Here is a 24,836-nt window from a genome sequence, read left to right as displayed (position 1 = left end):
GATGATAGTATGCGGTGCCCCCAATCTGAATATACCGTAGTGACACGGATCAGAACTAGCATATACAGGTTTATTTCCGATTAGCCACAATAAAAAAACATTGTTTTACGTACACCGGAGGCAAGACATTCATTGGGATTTGCTGGAATAGTGTTTTTTTATACAGATTCTTTTATTGGGCAATATTCTTATTTTTATTGGACAATATGCTTGTCATATTAATACAGACTTTGGTCTTCAATATCCCAACAAAAACGGCCGCCGCTATTTCTATGCGTAGGTGCATTAGAAACACTGCATACTATATTAAGACGGGAGGTGTAGAAAGATGGACGCTCTTGTTGACGTCTGAATGACGAAACGCATAGGGCGGAGTTCTTAACGTCCTTGCGTCACTTCCGGTCAGCTGAGATTAGGATTCTGACAGGGGGGGGACAGGAAAACGCATAGGGTGGAGTTCTTAACGTCCTTGCGTCACTTCCGGTCAGCTGAGATTAGGCTTCTGACAGCATCCACCTGCTTTGTTTTCATGCTTTAAAAATGTGTATCAAATGTAAGTATATCTCCTATTTTTAATGTAATAAAATTATTTTAAATACGGATTTACACTATGGGCATCCCTTCTCTTCTCCATATGGCGAATGAGTGAAACACCGCCAACACAGCACCATTAAAGCACAGACCAAGGGTTTTAAAGATTGCTACACAGTGGCATATACTGTGACTTGCGCAGTACCCCTGGGGGGGTGAGGCCATTTGGTGAGTGCATTTACAATAGGAGCACAGATAAGAATCACCAACACCAGCCGTCACCCAAATAAGACGTTTTTGAGAAATTATTTTTCAGCAAGTAAAAAGAAAAAAACTGCGCTGAAAATAAGTGGGTATGCTGCGGTTATAAGTGGAGTAGATAAAGAAAGTTTATTTTTAGTCCCTAGGGCTCCCAGGACACCAACCATCTATTATTTGCCCAAGGTTCATAAAGACCCTATCTGCCCCCCGGGACGCCCCATTGTGAGTGGGATTGATTCCATCACCTCCCGGGTGGGCAGATATATTGATTTTTATTTGCAACCCTTAGTTCAAAAGATGCCCTCTTATATAAAAGATACACGGCATGTATTGAACCTTCTTTCAGGTATTGATATCAGACCAGGCCTATGGATGGTGACCGCTGATGTCACCTCCTTATATACTATAATTCCACATCACCTTGGTTTGGAAGCTGTTGAGGGCGCCTTGATGAGGGATTCAGGACTCCCTGTGCGCCAGATTTTTTATCATGGAGCTTCTTGAATACGCTGCCTCCCATAACTACTTTTGGTTTTCTAATAAATTCTATCGCAAAAGTCGAGGCGTGGCTATGGGGGCTAAATATGCCCCCAGCTTGGCCAATCTTTTTATGGCCAAGTGGGAGGAGGATGTCATCTATGCCCACAGGAGTTCCCATCTTATCCTGTGGGCCAGATATATAGATGACATCCTCCTATGGGAAGGTGATGGCCATGAGCTTCAACAGTTTATGTCCTCCCTTAATGAAAATGATCGGGGTATCCATCTTAATTTTGAGATGAGTCAAACCCAGATTCATTTTCTAGACCTCACTTTGACCATTGAAGGCGGTGTTATGTCCACATCCACCTTCTTTAAGCATACCGATCGCAATTCCTACATCTCATTAGACAGCTGCCATTATAGGCCCTGGCTTAATTCAATACCTAAAAGTCAGTATATGAGATTGCGTAGGAATTCTCAAAAGTTTATAACGCAGGGCAAAGTTCTCGCTGGTAGGTTCCTGGAAAAAGGATATGCCATGGAGACTTTGTCATCTGTGTTTAAAGAAGTACAAGAGATGGACAGGGGACTACTGCTGCGTGATAATTCTCAGACTGACAATTTAGGTCAAGAGTTTGGGGTACCTTTTGTCACCACTTATTCTCTCCAGCATAGGAAGGTGAAACAGTTAATTTCCAAATATTGGCATATTGTTACCAATGATAGAGTTTTAAATAGAGTTTTACCATCCAAACCCAAAATAGTCTTTAGAGGGGCCCAGTCTTTCAGAAATAGATTGGCCCCTAATGTATTAGACCCCCAGCGAGTAAGACCACTTTTTTTGATCAGTTAACTGTTTTTTACAAATGGCGTAAATGTCGGGTTTGTTCCTTTAATAGTTGCCATGACAGGAGAACCCAGTCCTTTATCTCTACTAGCACAGGTCAGACCCATACTATTGCCCCATTTGTTACTTGTTCCACCTTTGGAGTGGTTTATTTGTTGCAATGCCCATGCGGCTTGCAATACATTGGGCGGACCAAACGCCCCCTCTCAGTTAGACTAAACGAGCACATTACTAACATTCTAACAGGGTTCAGGAATCATTCAGTCTCCAAGCATTATAGGTTAGTGCACAACAGAGACCCCTCCAATACCCTGTTTTTGGGGATTGACAGATACAAACCACATTGGCGCGGGAGCTCCATGGTGCGAGAGATCTCCAAATTAGAGATGTCCTGGATACATAGGGTTAGGACTTATACGCCTCATGGGCTAAATATTGAGGTGGATGTCAACGCTTTTATTGATAATTCTTGAAATTCTGTGCAGCCTTGGGTCCCAACAGAGGTTGCCATGGGTATACGTAAAAAATATTTAATATAGATTTAAAATTTTATATTTATTGAATGATTTTTTGAAAATCATTTACATGAATAGTATATAGAGATTCTTTATGGAAGGGGTTTGATATATTATTTTAGTACATATTTTTTTGGGCCATTCTTGGGTTCGGTGCATTATTTATTTTGCGCTATCGAATCCAATTGCCTTAATTAACTAATTGTCTATTCAACTGTCATAGTTAATTAATGTTCCTTTTATAAAACATTTTTTTTTATTTATAAAGTTTTTTAACTTTATATCTCACAAGGGGTTAATGAATTTTTAATTTTATTTTATCTATAAATATTTTTGGCCGTTTGTGCTAGAATATTTGGTTATACCCATGGCCAAGATGGCGTTCTAAATTTCCTCTGTTGGCACCTAGGTTTGAATTTGAATTTTATTTCGTTTCAATTTTATATTTTATTTTTCTATTTAAAATCTTATTTTTTAATTTAGAATAATATTTTTTTGATTGGTGTTAAAATTAAAATAAAATTAATTTATGGGCCATTGCATTAAAATTTTGGCTTAAATGATATATATTTTAATAATTAGTAGGTCATCCAATTGGGAGGTATGTTTTTTTGGGCCCTGTTTAATATAGGCCATCTTTATGGGTTCACAGACCGTTCTTCTTTAAGGTTAATAGAATTACTGGCTGTGCCCTTATTTAAGATGGCGCCTCGGCATTCTCTTAATAGAACTCAATGCGAGGCTTGGTACATGTATATTAGATGGTGGTTCAGCACGCTGCCCGTTCCCCATTGAAAACGTCACCCTATGACGAAACGCGTCTGGGAGGTACGTGCTGACGTCACCACGTCGCCCCATTGAGGACGGGAGTTCGTTTGTTTGCCGGCCGGCATCGCTGTTATCTTCTTTTTTATTGTAAGTGTATTTCTTCTTTGAATAAAGCAGTAAAAAGGTATCACACTATCTTGCCATATCTTTACAATATGGGTACCGTGGAGCTTTGGATATGACGGGCGTGATTGGTTTACATTGTCCGGTGCAAGGAGGCCGTTTTCCCAAACTGTGTTAGTGTTTCTATTCAAAGGTTTCCATCTGGTAAGCAGGAAATTGGTGTGTTTTGCGGCACGTTTGATATCCCTTCACCATTTAATCATTCGGTGGTTGATGTTTATTCACGCATTTTTATTAATATCTGGTAAGCAGAAACTCTGCAAGGTTTTGGTGTATACTCATCATTGGGTTTTTTCTCATTATTTGCATGATTTTATGTCACTTGCACAGAGACCCTGTGTGTGTCTATGGGCACTGGGTGTTTTTTATGATCTTATATGATTTATCACTGTGTGAGGGTTCTCCTTTTTTTTCTTTATTTGTTGACAATATTACGCTATGTTTTATATCCAATTTTTTTGGGATGAATTCGCATGAATCCACGTTTATCCTTCACGAGTGGAAGTTTTGCTCAAATTCACCGGGACTGGTTTCTTAAAGGCCCAGGCTGGGTTTAAGCCACTTGTTTCATTTGGCTTGCCATCTGGTAAGCATTCTACTTACTATTTGCTGTTCTAATTGATTCATCTGAGCATCTATGAACATTAACTGATCATTGAAGATTTGAATTCACTTTCTTTTGGACTTTTATGCACTCTAAGGACTTAAATTTTTTTTTTTTAACATCACAACCACATGCAATAGTTTAAGTGCGTTTTTTTGTTTCTTTAGTTTTCAGCAAGCACTGGACACTTTTTGAGCACAAGTCACTTTGTTTGTTTTTTGTTTTTTATATTTTTTTATTCTGTCACATTTTATTTGTATATTCACCATATCAATGGTATTTATATCATTAAGTCAAATATAGCCATCACATCACAGGCATCTAACCCCTCTGAGTCAAACATTTTTCTCAGATTGTTGGACAAACCCAGTTGTAAATATCAATTTTGTGAATGCACCTGCCAGAGGGCATAACACATCATGCAACAATCTTTAAATTTATATACCGTATATACTCAAGTATAAGCCGAGTTTTTCAACACTTTTTTTGTTCTGAAAATGCCCCCCTCGGCTTATACTCGAGTCAAGCACTTTTCTGCAGCAGAGAATGACATTTTCTGAACCGACTTTGGGGCCCTGTATCTCCGGGCCACTTGATGCTAGGAACTCCAAATTGTGTGCAAACCCAGTGGAACTAGCACTACAACATATCCAAGCTGGGGTTCCTAGCACCAAGTGGCCCCGAGATACGGGGCCCCAAAGTTGGTTCAGAAAATGTCATTCTCTGCTGCACACATTTTCCGAACCGACTTTGGGGCCCTGTATCTGGGGCAACTTGGTGCTAGGAACCCCAGCTTGGATATGTTGTAGTGCTAGTTCCACTGGGTTTGCACACCAAATTTGGGGTTCCTAGCACCAAGTGGCCCAGAGATACGGGGCCTCAAATTCGGTCAACTGTGTCCATCTGCAGCAATGTCATTTCGGGACCCTTTGGGTCCAGAGACGCCAAATGTTGGCTGCAGCTAGGGGGCATCTAGGAACCCTTAACTACCGAGTTTGAAGTTCAGGGGACCGATGGCTGCAAATGGGCACAGTGAGGCTGCAAATGGGCATTGTTGACCCTCTTTTCCACTTACAGTAGCTGCACATTTCTCACCCTAGGCTTATACTCGAGTCAATAAGTTTTCCCCGTTTTTTTGTGGTAAAATTAGGTGCCTCGGCTTATATTCGGGTCGGCTTATACTCGAGTATATACGGTATTCTATTATTGCACTAGTACTTATTTAACTCACTTCAGCACCATATTTTTATTTGAGGGTGCAACACACTTACAGAAATTTTTTGTTAACAGCATTATTGAAACAATGTTTTATTATCACAGCGTACCCCAGACTGGCTGAGGGTACAACACCAACACAACACTGGTTCAGAGACGTACTGTGCAGCGGGTGTAACACAGTAGCATATTTCTAACATAGGTGCTATATTCTCTTATCTCTTGGTTTCCATCACCCTGGCTTATTCCATTGAGCGAGATTATCAATTATCCTCTCAAAGGCTTCTTTCCCAATTTGTTGCATCCAGCAAAGGGTGCAACACATTGAACACTAGTATACAAATTATAAGGTACTGCACCTTGCAGATGGTGCATATACTGAATACCAGCACATAAAGCCAGTATATATTCATTTTTATTCATTCGGTGTGCGTGACTTGTCAGTCGTCTACGCACACGGTGTACTGGCGCCCCAATTCAGAGGTTCCTGCATTACCTAGTACGTCCAAAGGGTCAGGTGTTTCTTTCCCATCCTCAGGCCATCTGGCACCCTTGGACAAGTTAGGCCGTCCTATTCACTTTCTTGGGAAATCCCAGGTTTGCAACAATTACAACCTTGAGGTATGCAATTACAGTCAATGACGTTTGTTGCACATCTATACCAGGCGTTTCAAGGCTCACCCCAAGTCGGCCTGTTCGCTTAGGCAAAACAAAACCCCATGACTAAGCCGCATCAACATGCCTTTATTGCAGGAGGGTTTAGCCGCCCATCCGCCACCTTCTTTGAGCGTTTTTTTGGTAAAGGGTTTTACAGAGGGGTTCCACACGGGGTTTGTCTCCTTGCCGTCAGATAGTTTTGAGTGTCAGAACCTCGGGTCATCTTCCGTAGATATGGAAGCGATGGATTTGTTACTGCAGTCGGAACTTGAAAAGGGGTTTGTCATCGGGCCATTTACTATGCCACCTTTCTGGGTTTGGATAGGCGCTAGGTTGTCCAAAGCAGACATTGGGGACGCTTTTAAGCTTCTGCCAATTCTACCGTCTCTCTGGCAGTGGCATGGTATCAGATGGAAGGGTTTTTACTATTTTGCCACCAAGCTTACGTTTGGGTCCAAAAGTAGCCCTTGGCTGTTCAACTCTTTTGCTCAGACTCTTAGCTTGTCATAAGGTGATTCATTATTTAGATGATTTTCTCCTCATTGAAGGTTGTGATCAGGTCCCCTCCGACCTGCAGAAGCTCACTTCAGTTTTTTCGGCGCTCAACATCCCGCTAGCAGTCAAAAAAAATGGAGGGGATAGTTACCAGACTCACGTTCCTGGGTATCATGCTTGATACTCAGTCTATGCAGGCCAGTCTTCCTACAGACAAGCTCGTGAGGATCAGAGATCGCATTCATGCTTTTACGGTCTCCCGAGTCTGTACCAGGGTTGAATTACAGTCACTACTGGGCATGTTAAATTTTGCAATGAGGATCATGCCCCAGGGGAGGGCTTTCATTTTGAGGTTGTTATTATTGTTGCCTTCAGCCCCCAACTCTGATTGTCAGGTTTTCCTGGATCCTTCCGCTCTTTCTGACCTTCAGATGCGGGATGAGTTCCTCCAGCATTGGAATGGGTCAGTATGTTTATCCTGGCAGAGTCTAGATCTTCCCCTCAAATTTCCACAGACTCAGCGGCCACCAAAGGCTATGCGGCCATTTTTGGCTCACACTTGCTGGTAGGGTCTTGGTCAAATGAGGTTTTGGCAATTTCTCGGTTCACTGAGACATCGGCGTTGTTCGAAGTTTATCCCATAGTGGCAGCTGCTCAGGTGTGGGGGCATCTATGGGCAGGGCAGACGGTGTTTTTTTCTACAGATAATCAAGCGACCTCATGGGTTTTGTGCATAGGCTCGTTTGGTTGTCTTCCATTTCAACTTTCACATACATTGTAGGTTCATCAATGGTGTAGATAATGTAGTGGCAGTGGCCGATGCTCTGTCCTGGTTTAACTTCCCACTGTTTTTCCAGCAGGTCCCAGACGCAGACGCCTGTGCCTTCTCCATGGTTCCAGCAATTAATGATGGATTAGATTCCCATTGGGCTGACGTAGCAGCTTTGATCGATAAGTCTTTATCGTTGAATACCAGGAAGGCTTATGTCACAGCTTGGAAGGTTTTCCAGGCCTTCCGGGCAAGATTTCCTAGTCTTGACAGTTATAACATCCAGTACCTACTAGCTTTTACCGCTTTTTGCCACTCTCAACTCAAACTGACCCATAGCACCATCAGGACATATCTGGCAGGGATTCAGCATTTCATGTTTTTTGGAAGACCCCAATAGGCCCTCTATTTTTTCTGCTCACCCTATTAGGGCCATCCTCAAAGGGATCCAGAAGAGTAGCCCTACTGCCATGCTCAGCAGACTTCCTATCACGGGTCATATTTTTCGGGACATATTTGACATACTCACGAGATCTCTTTTTGGGTTGTTACCCAGCTTGGTGCTCAAGGCAGCGATATATCTGGTCTTTTACGGTTTCTTGAGGCCAGGGGAATTCACGCATTCTGGCACAGGGTCTCTCGTACTTTGGCCAATCAGCTGGTTACGCAACCCGGCTATTTCTGTTTGCATCTACATGCGTGCAAGGCGCAGCAAACAGGAGGCGGCACGGACATTAGGTTCTTCGAGACTGGGAAGGCATGGTGCCCGGTTTCGGTTTTTAGACCAGCTCATCAGTGCTGCGTCCGATAAGCCCAGGGATGGTCCTCTGTTGCCTTTCCCTTGTGCTCCCCTCTCCGCAGCTCAATTCGTACTAGGCACCCTTTTGGCCCATTTGGGTCTGGACCCTAAAGCCTACCCTGGCCATTCATTCAGGATAGGAGCGGCTTCACGCCAAGGGGTCCCTGCTCATATTATAAAAAAAATTAGGCAGGTGGTGGTCAGCATGTTTCTCAAGGTATATTCCAGATCGACTTTTGTAGATGTCTCAAGCGTTTGTCAATTTGGCTGATTGAATGTAATTTAGGCCCCTTTCACACATGCGGACCATATGTCCGTATTTCATCCATCCATTTTCGGATGAAATACGGACATACATGCATCCCTATGGGATAGCGGGTGTCAGCGGATGTACATCCGCTAACACCCGATGTCGTCCGCCTCCGCTCTCGTCCGATTCTGCGGACGGAAGAAAATCCTATTTTTCTATCCGTCTGCAGAGCGGATCGGAGGAACACGGACAGACGGTCCGTGTTCCTCCGATCCCCCATAGGGGAGAGCGGAGATCTGACAGGGTGGTCCCTGCACAGTGTGCGGGTCCCGCCCTGTCATCTGCCTGCTCAGCTGGGGAAAGCGGAGCGATCCCCGCTGAGCAGCGGATAAACACGGGGCGGATCAACACGGATCCGTCCCGTGTGAAAGGGTCCTTAGTGTGTAATAAATCTTTTGTTAGTTAAGCTTTCATCCTACTGTGTTATCTTTTGCCCCCTTTTAGGCATACTGACCACGTGACCCCGGCACACCTCAGGTCAATGTTCTCTGTTTCTCTTTGTTCTTTTCTATACTATCCACAGATTGACTCCGAGTACAAGTGTAAGGCTGACCGCAGGTCAGCCTGTTTTTGTAGGTGGAGTCAGGCCGCATAAAGCCTACCCTCCTTGGCCTCCTCCCCTTGTGGTCATAGGCTCTCGTGTCCCACCCACCCATCCCCTTTTTCATTTCTTTTCATACTTTGGTATGCCCCCTTTTAGGCATACTGACCATGTGACCCCAGCACACCTCAGGTCAATGTTATCTGTTTCTCTTTGTTCTTTCCTATACTATCCACAGATTGACTCCGAGTACAAGAGATAAGATGAGTTTCATATGTTGGGTAACATTTTGCCATATTTTTGTCTAGTAACAAATGTTGTCTTTTTTCTTCCTACAGAGTGCTTTAAATGAAGATATAGTGAAGTGTTGTGTGCCACAGATAGCTAGTGCTTTGGACTTTATGCACAGCAGAGGAATGGTCCATCGGGACATCAAGTTGGACAATATTCTTTCGATGGACCTTGAATGTAATAAAGTGAAAGTGGCAGATTTTGGACTGATGATGCTCCGGGAAACGCAAGCACCCTTTATGTCCTGGTTTATGCCATACACAGCTCCGGAACTCTGCAGTCTACAAGAGGAACAGTTGCTGCTGCACCCGAGCATTGATGTCTGTACCTTTGGTGTCATGGTACTCACAGCTATGACCGGGTCCTTCCCCTGGAAAGAAGCAGAGGGTCATGACCACATGTATCAGGATTTTTCTTGGTAGCAAATGAAGAAGAATCTGACCCTAGTACCAGGAAAGTGGTGACAATTCTCCATTGAAACCAGGCAGATGTTCTATGACATGTTGGCCCTCAATGCCTGAGAGGTGTTCTGCTTTGGGTATTTTAAAATATGTCCACCTATCATGGAAAGCAGAAATGCCTCAAGAGAATCTTTCCAGGAATATGGTAATACGTGTGGCATAACTGAGTGTATGGTGTCCATTCTGGAGCCTCATCAAGTGCTGTCTTATGTCTTCCAGATCAATGGTTCTCAACCTCAGTCCTCACGTACCCCCAATGGTCCATGTTTTGGGAACTTCCTTAATAAATAAGATAGCTCTTATCAATACTGCATCTTTGGTGTCATGGTACTCACAGCTATGAACGGGTCCTTCCCCTGGAAAGAAGCAGGGGGCCATGACCACATGTATCAGGATTTTTTATTCCCAGTTGGATCCGGTCTTGTATTGCTGGCGTTGATTCACTGCGATACTTACAGAGATGTTTCCATGTGTTTGAAGAGATGTTTCCATGTGTTTGAAGCTCTCTAAACTGCTGTAAAGGCAGCCCATAAGTGTGGTGAGTGTGCAATTTTACTGTTGGTGATGGATCATCTGTCTAGATACGATTGTTTTACATCTTGATCACTGGGATGGTGGCCTCCACTACAGATTGTTTTTTGGTCTGCTGAATATAACATCCTCTATGGACTATTTTCTTTTATCAAACAATATTTATACTATGACTGTTATCCATCTGTATTTTTAACAATTTGACATTTTATCTCTGAGCACTACACTTTTTCCGTGATCTGTGTTATAAGTTGGCTATACTACTTATGTGTCAGCTGCCGGGATTATTTTTTCTTTCCACTATTGTCGACACACAGCGCAGATATTCTTACTTTTTATCTATCGCACACTTTATGTCCTGCTTTATATAGTGTACACAGCTGCGGAACTGTGCAGCCTACAACAAAGAACAATTGCTGCTGCACCCGAGCAATGACGTCTGGGCCGTTGGTGTCATGGTATACACAGCTATGACCGGGTCCTTCCCCTGGAAAGGAGCAGGGGATCACGGCCACATGTATCGGGAATTTGCTTGGTGGCAAATGAAGAAGTATTTGACCTTGGCAGCTGGAAAGTGGTGACAATTCTCCATTAAAGCCAGGCAGATGTTCTGGGACCTGTTGGCCCTCGATGCCTCTCAGAGGTGTTCTGCTTTGGACATTTTAAAATATGTCCACCTGCCTTGAAAAGCTGAAATGCCTCCAAAGAATCTTCCCATATCATAATCAGATCATCACCAAAGATATATAGATGATCAGATTATGATATGGGAGGGTGACATGATTAGCCTTCAGCTTTTCATGTCCAAACTTAATGGCAACAGTAAAGGAATCCATTTATCTTGGAATGCTGACACCACACGTGTAGCCTTCCTTGATTTGGAAATTTTTAAACAAGGTGACAGGTACATGTCTAAAAATTATTTTAAGCTGACTGATAGGAACGGTTTCATACCGTTAGATAGCGGCCATCATCACTCTTGGCTACACAATGTCCCCAAGGGACAGTTTATCCAGTTAAGGAGGAACTGTGCCCTTGATTCGGACTATTTTTCCCAAGCTGAAGTACTGGCTAACTGCTTTTTACAAAAGGGTTATGATAAGGAGCACATAATGAGTGATAAAGCCACTGTTGGCAGCTTTGAGCGTGCCTCTCTAGTCGCTATTTCAGAAAACAACCAGAAGCCTAAGGGTGATTTTGAATATAAAATCATCCTCGATTACAACATCCAACATATAAAATTTGAGAATAGTCTTGAAACACTGGGATATTCTTAAAAAAGATAGTGTTTTGGGTATTGTGTTGCCCCCCCCCCCCCCCCGTCCAAAACTTGTTTATAGAAAACCCCCTACGTTAAGGGACATTTTAGCACCCAGCATGGTAGATCCTCCTGTGATCAAAAAGGATAATCGGATTTTCAATTTTCTGTCAGGCTTCTATGCCTGTGGGAGATGTCCGGCTTGCAAACAATCTAGACACAATCTTAAAAGAAGGAAAGATTTCACAGCGTCAGTTACCAATAAATATTATCAGATTAAACACTTTATAACGTGTAATACGTTAGGGGTTGTTTACATGTTGGAATGTGACTGCGGACTCCAATATATAGGTAGGACTTCCAGGCCTATGGGAGTCCACATAGCCGAACATGTAAACAATATTAAAAGAGGATTAATTACACACGTTTCCGAACATTTTAGGATTTTCCACAACCGAAACCCCAGATGTTTAAAATTTTGGGGTGTAGAAAGAGTGAATCCACACTGGAGGGGGGGCAATTTTATCAGGCAGCTGAGCCAGCGTGAATCCATGTGGATTTATGAGACTCAGGTCATGGTTCCTAAGGGGTTAAATGTGGAATTTGACCTTAACTGTTTTATATCCAATAAGTAGTTGTATATTGGTTGCATTTAGAGTTGTATACTTGGGTATCTTTGGTTTTTTGTATGATTTTTAAATTTCACAGACAAGGCAGCGGGAGAACTTTTCCGTTATTGTTTTTATTATTATTATTTTTCCTTTTCTTTTTTTCTGTTTGAACTTAGGCATCTACCCTAATTGGGATATTTATTGCCCTAATTTATATTTTATATATTTTATTTTTACCCATTGCCGTATAACGCTTTTTTAGAGGTGTCCCCGTGCAATGTAACATGGAGATCTTAATTGACTTCCGTTTCCGCCACCTCTTACTTATACACTGTATATGGCTGTATTTTAATTGTTTACTGGAGAGGTTGTTCGTAGGGTCCGGTTGCTAGGGAAGTTCCTCTGACTTCAGTTTGTGCCGCAGCCCACTCGGACACCGTCTGTTCCCTTCAAAAGCCGCTGGGTGACTGTCAGGCTCCACCCCTCGCTGACGAAGTCCAATCAGGACGTAATGCCGTGTACGGGGGGAGTAGCTTTGTTACGGACATCACCCGCTGCCACACTGTTTGTCGGGACTACACGGTGTCGTAGTCCGACCAATTTTAACATTGCGCCTACGAGCGCTTGCTTTTTATTGCTTGTCAGTGAACTTTTCTTTAATAAACACACGGATTACTCTTAGATGGTATACTCTATTTTTTTTTCATTGACACTTTGGAGCTGTCTTCCCCACATCTTCATTTACCTGGCGGCTTATATCTCTGATATCTCACTGCTGGACGGCTGGTCTACTCCCCTTGGATAACAGGATCTCTAGGCTTCAGTGATATTCTCCAGAGACATCACCAGGAATTACTATCATCCCCGTGGGGAAACATGTAAGTTTGACCCCTGCTCTGCAGAGGTCCACTAAATCTGGTAAGCGCAATTGAGTATTTGGGTGAAGATGTTATACAAGACCGATTTACGTCACTGGAAGTTTATATAATATGGATTTGTCCTGATGGACATTTGTGATATCTATCCATTCATCTTTTGATCATTTATTCGAATTTTATCTATTGCGCTGCACTTACCCTTCAATCTGGTATATTTGAACTAAAAATTAAATCCAAAATGGAGAAAAACGTATTGACTTTTCTAAAAAATGCATTTGTATGGACTAAAAAAAAAAAAAAGTTCATGCTCCATTTTTGCTTTCGTAGATAAATGGGGGTGGGAAAAGCTTCATCCCACTTACAGAGACAATCCCCTTTTTGTATTTTATTTTTTTTTTTACAGAAACTGTACCAACTGCAGGCACTGAATTAACGGAGTGGTGTATTCCATCCACAGAATATGATGTCACAGAACTCACACCACAAAGCAGAACCAAAAGAACAAGAATGATACACAGCTGTTCACAAAAAAATTGAAAAAAACTTATGGATACTGTGTAGTTATTAAAGGAACAAAGAGTATCTATCAGAGCTAGAAGCCACAATTGATGATCTTTTAGAAAAGTCTTTTAACCACTTAATAACCGGCCTATAGCCAAATGACGGCTACAGGGCGGTTTGTTAACTCTGGGAGGGCGTCCAGGGACGTCCTCCCGGAGAATCGTTCCCGCGTGCCCGCTGGGGCGCGCACACGGGAACATCCGTGCTCGTCGGGTTCACGGGACCTGGCGCTACATGGATCGCGGTAAAGGGCCAATGACAGCGGCCCTTTACTTCATGATCGCTCCGTCCAATGACGGAGCAATCACAAATATCAACAAAAGAATTCAAACAGGGTCATGACAAGTTCATTGCTCTCCTCTCTTCACACCGATGCAGCGTGAGAGGAGAGGAGAGCAGATCGTGTGCCTAACTGTGAGTTGTGACATTCTAGCAGTGCCCAGCAGTGCTCAGCAGTGCCCAGCAGTGCCCCAATAGTGCCTTAACAGTGCCTCAACAGTGCTGTCACCTGTACCACCTCTGTGCCACACCAGTGCTACCAGAGCCACACCAGTACAGTGCACACCAGTGCCACCTGTGCCCATCAGTGCCACCTGTGCCCATCAGTACTCATCTGCGCCTTTGCAGTGCCACATCAGTGCCGCCAGTGCCCGCCAGTGCCCACCAGTGTCGCCTGTGCCCACCAGTGCCGCCTGCGTGTTAATCAGTGCCACCAGAGCCATACCAGTGCCACTACAGTGCACACCAGTGCCACCTGTGCCCATCAGTGCCGTCTGTGTCCACCAGCACCAGTGCTGCCTGTGCCCACCAGTGCTGCCTGTGCCCACCAGTGCTGCCTGTGCCCACCAGTGCCACCTGTGCCCAGAAGTTCCACCATAGTGCTCTGCAGTGCAGCCTCATCAGCCACCAGTATGGCAAAAAAATATTTTACTACCGAGGAGGCCTACCAGCGTCTAAGCATGACCGATGAGAGCAGCGGGGAGCTCTCTGGGTCTCAGTCCAATTCCGATTCGACCTATGAACCTGTGATAAGCAGCGGTTCTGATACAGAATCTGAAGAGGAATGTGTGCCCATGAAAAGAAGGCGTTCTGGCGTGGAGCAGCAGCCTACTACCAGCAGCGCAGGGCCATCCACCTCGAGAGCAGGGCCATCCACCTCGAGAGCAGGGCCGTCCACCACAGCAAAGGCCAGGCACCAGTAGGGTGTCATCTCAGCCCCAAAGGGATAGGGGCCATGCCAGCCTTCCCTATGCCCTTCAAAACCTCCTGTGGCTTCCCCCTAATTCCGGAGCAGCAAATATCCCCCCTTTCTCCGCCCAGCCAGGTGTCCAGGTGAACACCGACGATTTTGCCATGATTGATTTTTTCCATTTGGTTTTCACTGAAGACTTACTATCGTCCATTGTGGCCCAGTGCAACCTCTACGCACAGCAGCACATAGTAAGCAACCCTGGCTCTAGTTACGCCCGTCCCTTTGAGTGGGGAGAACTAACCGTAGAGAAATTCAAAATTTTCTTAGGCCTAACTTTTACTATGGGACTCAAAAAAAAAAAACAATTGTACTCCTATTGGTTTACCAAACCCATCCACCACATGCCACTCTTCTCATCCCTTATGCCAAGATCCAGATACCTAATGATCATGCGGTTCCTTCACTATAATGACAACACCCAGTGCCCTCCCCGAAATGACCCAGTTTTTGACAAACTATTTAAAATTCGGCCACTCCTAAATTATTTCTCTGAAAAATTTCCCCAGTTATACACCCCCGAACAGAATATTTCCGTGGATGAGTCCCTTGTAAAATTCTCCGGCAGGCTCGGCATCAAACAATTCATCCCTAGCAAAAGGGCCCGATATGGGGTAAAAATGTACAAACTTTGCGACCGAGCCACTGGGTACATCTACGCCTTCCGGGTGTACGAAGGGAAGGACTCCCAACTTCATCCCCCTGAATGCCCAGAGTACATTGGAACCAGCGGAAGAGTGGTCTGGGATCTTGTCTATCCACTGCTTGGAAAGGGATACCATCTTTATGTGGATAATTTTTATACCAGCTTGCCCCTCTTCCGCAATCTTCACCGGAAAGACACCCCAGCATGTGGTACAGTAAGAGCCAATAGAAAGGGCTTCCCGCAAAAACTTGTCAATGAAAGGCTACAAGGAGGGGAGACAGCATCTTTGCGGAACCAGGAGTTATTGGCTGTCAAGTGGAGGGACAGACGAAACGTCCACATGCTGACGACAATCCATAACGACACCTACGTGGAAGTCCCAAGAAGAAACAGCCCAGTCCAGAAACCAGCTTGCATTTACGATTATAATCTGTTTATGGGGGGGGAGTGGACTTCAACGATCAGATGATTGAACCCTACCTTCCCACAAGAAAATCCCGCCACTGGTATAAAAAAGTGTCCATTTATTTTTTCAGTTTGGCCATGTATAACACTTGTTATTTACCAAAAATCCACAGAGAACCCCGTATCCTATCTCCACTACCAAGAAGAAGTTATTTCTGCCCTTTTGTACCCTGAAAGCCCACCAGAGACTCCACGAGCGCCACTTTCCTGACAAAATACCCCCCCCCCCCCCGTGAAACAGGCCGCAGACGTCAAAAGAAATGCCGGGTGTGCTCCAGTGGAGGAATTAGAAGAGACACCACGTATTATTGTCCCGATTGTCCTTCCCAACCAGGCCTCTGTATAGTTGGATGTTTCCGCCATTACCATACTTCTCTACACTATTAGGGAAGTATGGTAAACGTAATTCTAATTTCCTGTCATTTTCCTCCACACCCCTTATGCCACTGCACTGAAATGTACATACCTCTGCCTTCTCCGGAACCGACCCTGGCCTGTTATATGACCAAGCTTCTGCTTAACGCTAACCATGCTTCTGCCTTCTCCGGAACTGACCCTGGCCTGTTATACGACCACGCTTCTGCCCAACGTTAAAAACTGTACCTACCTCTGCCTGCTCTGGAACTGACCCTGGACTGTTATATGACCACGCTTCTGCTGAATGCTAAACTGTACCTACCTCTGCCTGCTCTGGAACTGACCCTGGACTGTAATATGACCACGCTTCTGCTGAACGCTAAACTGTACCTACCTCTGCCTGCTCTGGAACTGACCCTGGACTGTTTGACCACGTTTTTTGCCTGCCTCTTGGATTGATCTTTTACCCTGCTGTGCTAGTGGGAACACAGGGTCTCACATATGTGAGGGGCTCCAGATGAAGAAAAATGATTTTTTAGTTTTCTCATTACCGGATTAGGGTCTGGAGACTTCAAAGAGATTTGGGTGGGAGAAGACTCTACCCCTGTCCCCATTCTTTCCTGGCCTGCTACTTGGATCGTGTTCCTGCTTACTACCAGGACCAATATTTTGGCACTGCTGGCAACGTCTCTACTTGCACTGACCCTGGACTGTATATGGAAAGAATCCCTGCCTGTACTGACTATGGACAATATTCCTGCCTGCTGCCTGGACAACTCCATTAACTGTCGCTGACCACGTCCCTGCCTGCTGCCTGGATCAGGGCTCTCCTCCTGTGGACAACTGCACTACTAAAATCACAGGTAATCTTTTGTTTACCCTTTACCCAGCAGAATATATTTTAGGGTGTAATTCTTGGTATGTACATGCTGTGTTAGAAATATCAAGGGCCTTCAAAAATGTGATAGATTGTAAGGAAATTGGATGTGTAATTTATGTCCCTAGAACACCTGATGGTGCTTCTTGGATGTTGGGCCTCTATGTGGCCAGGCTGTGTAAAAGTCTCACACATGTGGTATCGCCATACTCAGGAGGAGTAGCAGAATACATTGGGGGGGGTGTCATTTTTGCTATGTACATGCTATATGTTGGAAATATCTTATAAATGGACAACTTTGTGTAAAAAAAAATGCGTTTTCATTTTTTTCCACATTTTCCAAAAACTTCTGAAAAAAAATGAACCGTTCCAAAGACTCATTATGCCTCATAGATTATACTTTGGGGTGTTTGCTTTCCAAAATGGGGTCATTTTGTGGGCGTTTCCATTGTCCTGGTGCTCCAGGGCCTTCAAAAGTGTAATAGGTGGTTGAGAGATTAGATGTGTAATTTATGCTCCTAGAACGCCTGAAGTTGCTACTTCAATGTTGGGACTCTGTATGTGGCCAGGCTGTGTAAAAGTCTCACACATGTGGTATCGCCATACTCAGGAGGAGTAGCAGAATACATTTTGGGGTGTCATTTGTGGTCTGTACATGCCATGTGAGAGAAATAACCTGTTATAATGACAATTTGGAGTGAAAAAAAATAAAAAAAATCTTCATTTTGCAAAGAATTGTGGTAAAAAATGACAACTACAAAAAACTAAATGTGCCTTGTACTAACTACCTTGGAATGTCTACTTTCCAAAAAGGGGTCATTTGGGGGTATTTGTACTTTACTGGCTTGTTAGGGTCTCATGTGTGATCAAAATGATACATTTTCAGTGAGTGGCACCATAGCTTGTAGACCCTATAACTTTCACACAGACTAAATAATACCCACCAATTTGCTTTATTTTTACCAAAGATATGTAGCAGTATACATTTTTGGCCAAATTCATGAAGAAAAATTACTTATTTGCAAAAAATTTTAATAGAAATGAAAAATGCATTTTTTTACAAAATTTCCGGTCTTTTTTCATTTATAGCACAAAAAAATAAAAAACCCAGAGGTGATCAACTACCACCAAAAGAAAGCTCTACTTGTGTGAAAAAAAGGACGGAAATTTCATATGGGTACAGTGTTGCATGACTGAGTAATTGTCATTCAAATTGTGAGAGCACTGAAAGCTGAAAATTGGTCTGGTTATTAAGGGGGTTTAAGTGCCCAGTGGTCAAGTGGTTAATAGCCGCACAAAAAACAGTAGGGCTTTCAACGATATAGGAGTAAAGCTGAACAACAGAAATGGAATTTGTGGGATCACGTCAAAAATGCTTTAGAAGCAATTGCAGAAGGGAGTGAAAATGAAACAGATTCGAGAAAATGGGTGTGCATCAATAACATCACACTCACTCAAAATGAAAAAAGGAAGCCATTTTGAAAAATGAGTGGCTTGATAATATCATAAATGCTTTTCAAAATTTGATAGCTACTACATTTCCATCTATATCAGGACTACTTGCTACAGTGATGTTGTGATGAGTGATAAAATGAGTGGTAAAAAAAGATTTTGTATGCCCCAGGACAACAGAAACTACATTTTGATAAAAAATTATTTTTCACCTCCGCTCCTAACAGAGCGCGCATTCGGCGCAGTACAAATCCCATATCAAATCAAATCACCTGTAGGAAATGTATTGCACGCAGGATAATATGGATAAGTAATAGGGGACGTACTAGTTTCACCAATGTGGAGGGTAGAACCTTCACTATTGATGAGTTTGTTACATGCAATATGTCATGTTGTTTATTTACTGTGGAGTCCATGTGGCCTATTTTATATAGGAAGGACTAAAAGATTGTGGAGGTTACGCATAGCTGAACATTTAACTAACATAAGGAATGGTTTTAAAAAACACAGTGTGTCCTTGCATTTTAGGGAGAAACATAATAGGCATCCCACTATATTACAATTTTGTGGCATTGATGTTTATCCATCCTGGAGAGGCTCTAACCGAGTGAGGGATTTGTCCCAAAAGGGAAACTAAATGGAAAAGTCCTACACCAAATTTTTTCGAATATAGAATTGGATTTGAACTGTTTTATTAATAAATCTTAGTGGTCCTCAGAATAAGAAGATTGCATTAATTAATTCACTAGTGTTGATATATATTATTTCAGTGAGTTGGGAATTCTCATTAATGTACACACAGCACCCCATATTGACAGAAAAACACAGAATTGTTGACATTTTTGCAGATTTATTAAAAAAGAAAAACTGAAATATCACATGGTCCTAAGTATTCAGATCCTTTGCTGGGGCACTTCATATATTCAACTCACGTGCTGTTCATTTCTTCTGATCATCCTTGAGATGGTTCTACACCTTCATTTGAGTACAGCTGTGTTTGATTATACTGATTGGACTTGATTAGGAAAGCCACACACCTGTCTATATAAGACCTTACAGCTCACAGTGCATGTCAGAGCAAATGAGAATCATGAGGTCAAAAGGAACTGCCTGAAGAGCTCAGAGACAGAATCGTGCAAGGCACAGATCTGGCCAAGGTTACAAAAAAATTTCTGCTGCACTTAAGGTTCCTAAGAGTACAGTGGGCTCCATAATCCTTAAATGGAAGACATTTGGGATGACCAGAACCCTTCTTAGACCTGGCCGTCCAGCCAAACTGAACTATCGGGGGAGAAGAGCCTTGGTGAGAGAGGTAAAGAAGAACCCAAAGATCACTGTGGCTGAGCTCCAGAGATGCAGTCGGGAGATGGGAGAAAGTTGTAGAAAGTCAACTATCACTGCAGCCCTTCACCAGTCGGGGCTTTACGGCAGAGTGGCCGGACAGAAGCCTCTCGTCAGTGCAAGACACATGAAAGCCCGAATGGAGTTTGCTTAAAAACACCTGAAGGACTCCAAAATGGTGAGAAATAAGATTCTCTGGTCTGATGAGACCAAGATAGAACTTTTTGGCCTTAATTTTAAGCGGTATGTGTGGAGAAAACAAGGCACTGCTCATCACCTGTCCAATACAGTCCTAACAGTGAAGCATGGTGGTGGCAGCATCATGCTGTGGGGGTGTTTTTCAGCTGCAGAGACAGGGCGACTTTTTGCAATCGAGGGAAAGATGAATGAGGCCAAGTACAGGGATATCCTGGATGAAAACCTTCTCCAGAGTGCTCAGGACCTCAGACTGGGCCGAAGGTTTACCTTCCAACAAGACAATGACCCTAAGCACACAGCTAAAATAACGAAGGAGTGGCTTCACAAAAACTCTGTGACTGTTCTTGAATGGCTCATCCAAAGCCCTGACTTAAACCCAATTGAGCATCTCTGGAGAGACCTAAAAATGGCCGTCCAGCAACGTTTACCATCCAACCTGACAGAACTGGAGAGGATCTGCAAGGAAGAATGGCAGAGGATCCCCAAATCCAGGTGTGAAAAACTTGTTGCATCTTTCCCAAAAAGACTCATGGCTGTATTAGATCAAAAGGGTGCTTCTACTAAATACTGAGCAAAGGGTGTAAATACTTAGGACCATGTGATATTTCAGTTTTTCTGTCAATATGGGGTGCTGTGTGTACATTAATGAGGAAAGAAAATGAACTTAAATGATTTTAGCAAATGGCTGCAATATAACAAAGAGTGAAAAATTTAAGAGGGTCTGAATACTTTCCGTCCCCACTGTTATGCCCTGTACACAGGGTCGGACATTCCGACAACAAAATCCATTGATTTTTTCCGACGGATGTTGGCTCAAACTTGTCTTGCATACACACGGTCACACAAAGTTGTTGGAAAATCCTATTGTTCTGAACGCAGTGACGTAAAATACATACGTCGGGACTATAAACGGGACAGTAGCCAATAGCTTTCGTCTCTTAATTTATTCTGAGCATGCGTGGCACTTTGTGCGTCTGATTTGTGTACACACGATCGGAATTTCCGACAACGGATTTTGTTGTCGGAAAATTTTATAGCAAGCTCTCAAACTTTGTGTGTCAGAAATTCCTAAGGAAAATGTGTGATGGAGCCCACACACGGTCGGAATTTCTGACAACAAGGTCCTATCACACATTTTCCTTCGGAAAATCCTATCGTGTGTACGGGGCATAAGTGTATCATAGTACATTGCGTCCTGTATCACAGATTGACACTCTTAACAACGTGATTTGTTAATAAAAAATAATTTTATGAATGATTTGAATAGGGTATTCCGTTCAGTGACATGCCTCACACAGTCCCATTCCTTTCTCTTTTCTGCTGTTTAATACATATCAGGGATGGATGCTTGCCACTGCTATAACCAGGTTGAGTTAGGTCGCATTAGTATAACGTGTTGAACAGTTTTGTAATGAATTCTTTCGTTTCCGAGCATGTGTACTTTTGCTCTTACGATTTTTTTTCGGACGATTACTTAAACGTGTTCAATTACGATAAAAGTTTTATATCCTGCACCTTCAGGTTTTGTCGTCCGAAAAGTCGGAATCGGCTGTCGAGTGCACTATACTATAAATTTTACTTCTGGTCTTGTTATCGTGTGTAGGTCTTTAGGGATGAGATCAGGCATGTTTGGAAATTAGTCCAAAGAACCCTCATGAGCTCATCCCACCAGGAAGCTGTCAAATCCAACAGCTAATCATAGGGACCAGAGGCGTTTTCTGCCCCACAGCCCAGCCACACATATACTGTTGTCCTGATCAACTTACCAAACAGGTGGCATTTGTGGTAAAGACAAATGTAAGCTACTGTGAGGGTCTGGATGAAGATGTCCCTGTACTAGGCACTGTCATATTCTTTAATACCAAGAACTTTTTACACATTAAAGAGAAATTCAACGATGACTGGTGGCTAGGTTAAAGAAGGCTGTGAAATGGACTTCCTTCCAAGTTCTCTGAGGCTGGAGAATATATGAATACAGTAAGAACAGAAGAGAGGATGTTTTTGTGGAGGTAAATCAAGTGCCACATCTTCATCAAGTCTCAGGGGAATGGTATTGGAAAAACAGAAGCAAAAAGTGACTGAGCATATACCACCTTATGATGTTGTACCTTCTATAATACTGGTATTAGTTAGTTCATTGCTCAAAGGAGTGATCCATTACAAGGGTGACGCCTGACATTTCACTCGCCAAGAGGTCCATGTTAAATAATCCAAGCAGGAGGGCTATAATTGTAAGCTCCAACATCAGATCCGTTTTAGCTGAAGTGCAGGGTGGTTCAAAAAGAAGTATACAGTTTCAACGCACTATAAAAACAAGAAAAATGTAAGATATTTTAGGTTACCTGTAACAGAGTTGTAGGGGAATGTTTCAAGTTTTTTTTTTTAGAAACAGTCACAGATGTTCTGTGTGTGCACCCTTATGCCGCGTACACACGAGCGGACTTTATGGCAGACTTTGCCCGGCGGACTTTGACGGACTTTACGACGAACTTTCTCAATGAACGGACTTGCCTACACACAAACAACCAAAGTCCGTCAAATTCGTACGTGATGACGTACGACTGGACTAAAATAAGGAAGTTCATAGCCAGTAGCCAATAGCTGCCCTAGCGTGGCTTTTTGTCCGTCGAACTAGCATGCAGACTAGCAGACTTTTCGACCGGACTCGAGTCCGTCGGATAGATTTGAAACATGTTTCAAATCTAAGTCCGTCCAACTTTTGAGAAAACAAAGTCTGCTGGAGCCCACACACGATCGAATTGTCCGACGAAATCCCGTCCGCCGGGCAAAGTCTGCCGTGAAGTCCGACCGTGTGTACGCGGCATTAGTCACATGACACTTATCGAGCCGGTAATCCATTTCTCAATTCAAGAACACAAAACGCTGCCATTTTTGATTGACTAGTCACGTGACATGCACCTACGTCACTCTCTTCAGTAGCAGGACACAAACTTTATGAGTAAATCTACCTAACGGTTCACAGTTGTGGTCCCTGTCTTCAACTGTTACTGTTTTACATCTGGAAACTATATACTTCTTTGTGAAATACCCTGTATATAGAATATTTGAGTTGGCTAATTCATTACAGCTCGTTATTCTAGATGCAGACACCATTAATCATCTGGCACACCTAATCAAGACTTCATTATCACTGATCAGTGTTCACGTCAAAGTGCCTCTGCCAAAAGTTTGGCAGCGGCTTATTAAATCTAGAGAAAAATCCAAAAGCACACACCTAAAACGTACAGTTTATAGCTGCTGACAAACTTGCACAATGCCCACCAGAAATGTTTGATGTGACCTTGGATGAGAATCAGCTACAAGAATACTCTGAGCACTTGGCAGAGTACCTAGTAGCGTACTGGTGAGCTACCCACATCACAAGCAGTACTCCCATGACACCCCTTCTGGGATGAAATCTACTAAGTGTCAGAAACCATGAACTCAAGCCGAGACAGAAGTACATTTAAATCACACTTGTTTAATAATAAAAGAAGAACAAACGTAGTCAAAACATAGCCAAAATTCAGTAACCGGAACGGATAGTCAGCCAAGCCAGGGATCAATGTAGTGGAACAGCAAGCATGATCTGGAGCCAGAAGGGATGTCAGCAAAGCAAGTCTTGAACAGGATCGCAGGAGATAGTTTCTGTGATGTCGACCAAGGCGAAGGCAGAGAACCTCTGGACTGGACGGCTTAAGTAGGCAGGACTGAGGAGCAGGATACAGCTGAGTAACTGTGGATAGATAGGAGCTGGCAATTAACCGACAGCTGAGCAGCCAGCTCAGAGAAGGAAGGGCTGAGCCCAGCCCTGACACTAAGCTTACATCAATGTAGATCATGGAGGCACACAAAACCATTTGACTGAACATTTCCCAATCGAAAAACAAAGTTTAATGGATATCAGATGAAATCACGTGACCCCTAATGACGTCAGACGCTGCTGACGAAACATACCGGGTCATCTAGTGCCTGACACGTCACTTCCACTATCCTTCTGGAGCATAGGTGGAAGTTTACTAGACTGTAAGTGTATACTTTTTTATGAGTAATAAATAGTTACAAGCTGCACCATGAGGAGTTCTCTCTTTAATATATGATTTAACCTTCGTTGGCGGATCTTTCATTTGGGGGCCATTTCCATTGGGGGTTGCATCTCCTTTGTCACCCATGCTCATTTGACTGCCCGTAATGGGTGTCATATCGGTTTGGTGAGTAGGATGTTTGCCCACTAAAATCGGTGGAAGACGGCAATTTATTCTTCACAGAAACAGGAATTACTTCACTTTCACTGGTTTGGTGGTGATAATGGACTTTTTTATTGCATATTTACACCTGTCAATGTGGTTTATGAGCACGGTATGGAAATTTAATTCATTCAATTTTTTTTTTAACCATTAATCATCTGGCACAACTAATCAAAACTTCATTGTTCACGTCAAAGTGTCTGCTTTGAAAATCCAAAAACAAAACGCCTAAATGTACAGTTAATAGCTGTTGACAAACTTGCACAGGCAAGAGGGGAGGAGAGCCAAATAATGCTGATCTAGGTCTTTCCAATGCCTCCTCTATGTTGTCCATTTCTTCGAAGGGGTCCTGGATTCAAGAAATCACGGAAATCTAAAAGAAACTCACACAGAAGTGGATCACAAGAAAGGTCCAATACAAAACAAATTACTGAA

At 43.2% G+C, this 24,836-nt stretch overlaps 1 pseudogene; it reads left to right on the top strand.

The window, feature by feature from the left end:
• Positions 1–1,813: 1,813 nt before the first annotated feature.
• Positions 1,814–24,065, top strand: LOC141128488 (voltage-dependent L-type calcium channel subunit beta-4-like; annotated as a pseudogene).
• The last annotated feature ends 771 nt before the right edge of the window (positions 24,066–24,836 follow it).

The sequence above is a fragment of the Aquarana catesbeiana genome, linkage group LG01 (genome assembly GCF_042186555.1).
Source record: "Aquarana catesbeiana isolate 2022-GZ linkage group LG01, ASM4218655v1, whole genome shotgun sequence".
Classification (NCBI taxonomy): Eukaryota; Metazoa; Chordata; class Amphibia; order Anura; family Ranidae; genus Aquarana; species Aquarana catesbeiana.
Note: the sequence above shows the minus strand (reverse complement) of the source record. Positions and strands in the feature narration are given on the sequence as shown.